General features: G+C 43.5%; 1 pseudogene; it reads left to right on the forward strand.

Moving 5' to 3' along the window:
* The first annotated feature begins 4,555 nt into the window (after positions 1 to 4,555).
* On the forward strand, positions 4,556 to 4,652 carry LOC138072057 (U6 spliceosomal RNA; annotated as a pseudogene).
* The last annotated feature ends 451 nt before the right edge of the window (positions 4,653 to 5,103 follow it).

Genomic DNA, 5,103 nt, shown 5'->3' on the forward strand with positions numbered 1-5,103 from the left:
CAGTATTCTTGGGCTTCCCTGGTGGTTCAGCTGGTAAAGAATCCGCCTGCAATGAGGAAGACCTGGGTTTGATCCCTGGGTTGGGAAGATCCCCTGGAGAGGGGAAAGGCTACCCATTCCAGTATTCTGGCCTGGAGAATTCCATGGACTGTATAGTCCATGGGGTCGCAAAGAGTCAGACATGACTGAGCAAGATGTACTAAATGACAAGAAAGTGCTTATTACACATCAGAAAAAGCTTTTAAACTAGAAGCCACATTTTGGGATAAGGAGAGAGAGGGGAGGGACTTTGTGAGGTTATATCCTTTAAGTCAGAATTTATCAAATAGCATGCATCAAAATTGCTTGCTTTACAGCAGATTCCTGGGTTGCACTCCCAGACTCTATGATATAGTAGGTCTGGGTTAAGTTCAGAGAATCCACATTTCCAATAAGCCCTGAGGTGAGGCAGATGTAGCTAATCCAGTGAGCACACGTTGAGAACCACTGCTTTAAATTAACCTGGGGGGTGAGTGGGGCTCAAAAGGGAGGGGATATATGTATACATATAGCTAATTCAGGGTTTCCCTAGTGGATCAGACATAAAGCATCTGCCTGCAATGCAGAAGACTTGGGTTCCATCCCTGGTTGGGAAGATCTCATGGAGGAGGGAATGGCAACCCTCTCCAGCATTCTTGCCTGGAGAATTCCATGGACACAGGACCCTAGCGGGTTACAATCCATGGGGTTCCAAAGAGTAGGACACGACTGAGTGACTGCCACACACATAGCTGATTCACCTTGCTGTACAGCAGAAACTAACACAACATTGTAACACAAATATACTCCAATATTTAAATAATAGAGCAAATAAAATAAATATTTTAAAAGCAAATCTAAAAAAAATTTAATTAACCTGCTGACTGCATAATCTGTCTAAGCATTCTAATGCAAATAGGAACAATAATCTGAAATTTTCTATCCAAACTTTCTAGTCAAAATTTGGGAGTTTGTTATAACAGTTTGAGCTGCTATTGGGAGAAGAGTACTACATTGGGTTAAGATCTGTATTTGATGTCTGCTCAGCTACTCACTGGGAGTAGTGTCATGAAAATGCTCTTTTAAATCTCCAAGGCTCTCTTCTGTATTTGAATAATCAGAAAACAAATCCAGGCATTCAACTTCATTGTGGGGCTCAAAAAACAAAACACATATGAAGCTGCCAGGTAAACTATCAAGTGTCCTACACATGGTATATGGTTGGCCCTCCTCATCTCTGCATGGAGAAACCGTGGGAGAGAGGGCCAGCTAGGCTATACCACTTTACGTATGGGACTTGAGAATGTGTGCATTTCAGGATCTTCAGGGGTCCTGAAAGCAGTTTTAGCAGATACTAAGGGATGATTATGGAGAAGGAAATGGCAACCCACTCCAGTGTTCTTGCCTGGAGAATCCCAGGGACGGGGGAGCCTGGTGGGCTGCCGTTTATGGGGTCGCACAGAGTCGGACATGACTGAAGCGACTTAGCAGCAGCAGCAAGGGATGGTTATAATGGTCCTAAAGTAAGTGGCTGCCCCAAGTAGCTATCAAGAATGAAATGACAGGGACTTCCCAGGTGGTTCTGTGGCTAAGACTCTGCACTCCCAATGCAGGGGGCTGGGGTTTGATCCCTGGTCAAGGACTATCCCACATGCTGCAACTAAGAGTTCATATGCTGCAACAAAAGATTCGAGTGCTGCAACCAAGACCCTGCACAGGCAAAATTAAAAAAAAAAAGAAATTACAAAGGTTCAAGCCCTGTTTTCTGAAAATTAGAGCTACTTGTGCTCCCTGTGTCATTCACACTCTTTTCTTTCTTAAGTGTACAAGAAACACTGTACTAAGCTTTGACAGGAGGCTTTTGATGCCCAGGGGAGCCTCATGCACAGCACAGATCTTTGTAAAACAGAGAGAAACTCTCTGACATCCAAGAGGAGCCCTAGTCCCTGTCATGGAAAATCTGTAAGAACACCTGTACAATCTTTATTAGTGTCAGTGTGTTCAGAAAGAATCAGAACAGAGCTGCATGAAAATAAGTCACTGAACATATGCAATTCCATTTTTTCACCTCATCCCTCCTGTGGCACTTAAAGACTGTTTTGATGGATATTTAAATTCTCATTTTGTTAACTGAGGTCTATACTAATTGCCCAAGACTCATTTCCCAGTAGTACCGTGTTGCTACATTCCATTATCACAAAGTTTAACTGAATTATTAAAAGAACATTCTAAGTTTGTTTCTGAAAAATAAATAAATAATTGGGGAAGAGGGAGAGAATTCCCTGTGATGATAGCACACACTGCTATACATTCCATTCGTTAGACTCCAAATCCCATGCTTACAGTCTCTATACCACCAACTCCTGAAAACAGGCAGCCTTCAAGGGATATAGCTCCAGATCCTGGACCATCTGAGAGGAGCCATCGTATGTCCCCACAATAATTCTCTAATGCTAGAGCTAAGGGCTTCTCAGGTGGCTCAGTGGTAAAGAATCCACCTGCCAATGGAGGAGGCTCAGGTCCAATCCCTGGGTCAGGAAGATCCCCTGGAGGAGGAAATGGCAAACCACTCCAGTAGTCTTGTCTGGAAAATTGCATGAGCAGAGGATCCTGGTGGGCTATAAGTACATGGGGTTGCAAGGAGTTGGACAGTACTCATGCTGCTTAGCTAGAGTTAAGGCAGAAACAAGTGGTGTCTCTGCAAAGGACAATTTCATCCCCTTGGAAGCAGTTCTTGCTGGAAGCAGCCCTTGTAGAAAGTAGAATTGCACATAAAGAGATGTGTGTTTTTTTTTTTTTTCTCTCTCATCCAGTGAGGTCCCTAACACTAAAGATTTTTCTTTCCCTAACATAGGAGTGAGTGAACACTCAGGTGCTGAATAAAGGGATACAAGATTCCATACAGAGCTGAAAAGAACTGAGGTGGGGTAGTGAACTCAGATCATGTGATGCCAGGGCCCCACCCACCTGTTGACACAACAAATGAGATTGTAGGTCCTAAAGGGACAAACTGTGAGACAAACTAAGACAAACTGTGGTGCTGGAGAAGACTCCTGAGAGTCCCTTGGACTGCAAGGAGATCCAACCAGTCCATCCTAAAGGAAATCAACCCTGAATATTCACAGGAAGGACTGATGCTGAAGCTCCAATGCTTTGGCCACCTGATGCAAAGAGCTGACTCATTTGAAAAGACCCTGATGCTGGGAAAGATTGAAGGCAGAAGGGGATGACAGAGGATGAGATGGTTGGATGGCATCACTGACTCAATTGACATGAGTTTGAGCAAGCTCCGGGAGATGGTGAAGGACTGGGAAGCCTAGCATGCTGCAGTCTGTGGGGTCACAAAGAGTCAGACATGACTGAGCGACTGAACAACAACAAAAAGAAAGAAAGAGACAAGAGTAGAGCCATTTTGGAAAAGGACCAGGGAAGGGCCTTGGGCAAAACAGGTCGTGTAAGCTAAAGAACAAAGGCCCTGGGCATCTGAGTCCCAGAAACAACCTGGCTGGCAGGAAGAAAAAAATAATGTTTATCTCTGTTACACTAAGGAGTATACCTTGCTGCCAGAAGACTAGAAGCTCAACTATAAATTTTAACCATATCAGTTTCTGGGTTATCTTGCAGAAAATTATCATGCATTTCTTTCCCCTCACAGAAGCACTCCCTATAGAGTCTCCTATTGCTGATCAAAGAAGCTTGACAATTTCTGGAAATTATCAGTGATCATGAGACAGCCTTCCCTTTTGTCATAAAAGCAAGTTGTCCCTTCTACTCCGGGAGCTGGCTCTTTTCCTTCTCCCTTGTGCACAAGCTGTCTCTTCTAATAAAAAGCTTTGCTTGCCTAAGGGTCATGTAGAAGCGATATTCATTTCCATGGTATTACTGTCCAAGAAGAATCTGGAAAGGGCCTGGTATCTCCAACAGGCATAGGGAAAGCTCAGAAAATACGGGAGGAAGGGGAGGAGAAAGCTACAATTTCACTTACATATTTCCTCATCAGAACTTCATCTTGCCTTCTGGGATTCCCATGCTATAGCTCCAAGAATGTCTCTCATCAGAAAGGGGCAACCCAAAGCCACCAAGGACAATCAATGAAGGCCCTTGAGAATGTGACCATATTTGGAAATAGGGTCTTTGCTGACATTCAATTTAAGGTGGGTCATCAAAGTGGGCCCTAATCCACTATGATTGTGTCCTTAAAAAAAAAAAAAAGAAACACATAATTGAACAGAGATAGACACAGAAAAAGGAAGAACATCATGTAAACATTAAGGGAGAGGTTAGGGTCATGGATCTACCAGCTAAGGAATGCCAAAGACTGTCAGCAAACCAACAGAAGCAAGAAGACAGGCATAAGATGGCTTTGTCCTCGCAGCCCCCAGAAGGAACCTTGCTAACACCTTGATCTTGGGCTTAAAGTTTCCAGAATTGTGAGAAAATAAATATTTGCTGTTTAAGCCACACAGTTAGATACTTTGTTATAGCAGGTATAAGAAAGGAATACAATGATTGCAACTAGGATTGCCCATGCACCCTTGGTCAGCCCATACACTAACACTGGAACGATACAGACATGAATAGCATGGCCCCTGCACAAGGATGACACACAAGTTCAGGGAGTGTTCTATATTTTGGAGAATGAGCTGGAAGATTAGGTTTGATATACATACACTACCATGTGTAAAATAGATAGTAGGAACCTGTGGAATAGCACAGGAAGCTCAGCTCAGTGCTCTGTGATGACCTAGAGGGGAGGGGAGGGAAGGGAGGCTCAAGGAGGGATATATGTATACTTACAGCTGATTCACACTGTCGGTACTGCAGAAACTAACACAGCACTATAAAGCATTATCCTACAGTTAAAAATAAAAGAGACTAGGATTGGTCTAGATATCAGCAGAATTGTCAAGTAACTCTATTCATCCTGGACTTTCTTTATCAGCCCGATTTCCCGTTTGAGGTACCAATGTCCCAGAGCTAACCCCTCTGTTCTCAGTTTGACAGCACCCTTCTGCTGTTTCAAGATTCATTTGCGAACTCTTTCTGGTTATAACACATGTTAGAAGATATTCAGGGAATGCAGTC

The sequence above is a fragment of the Capricornis sumatraensis genome, chromosome X (genome assembly GCF_032405125.1).
Source record: "Capricornis sumatraensis isolate serow.1 chromosome X, serow.2, whole genome shotgun sequence".
Lineage (NCBI taxonomy): Eukaryota > Metazoa > Chordata > Mammalia > Artiodactyla > Bovidae > Capricornis > Capricornis sumatraensis.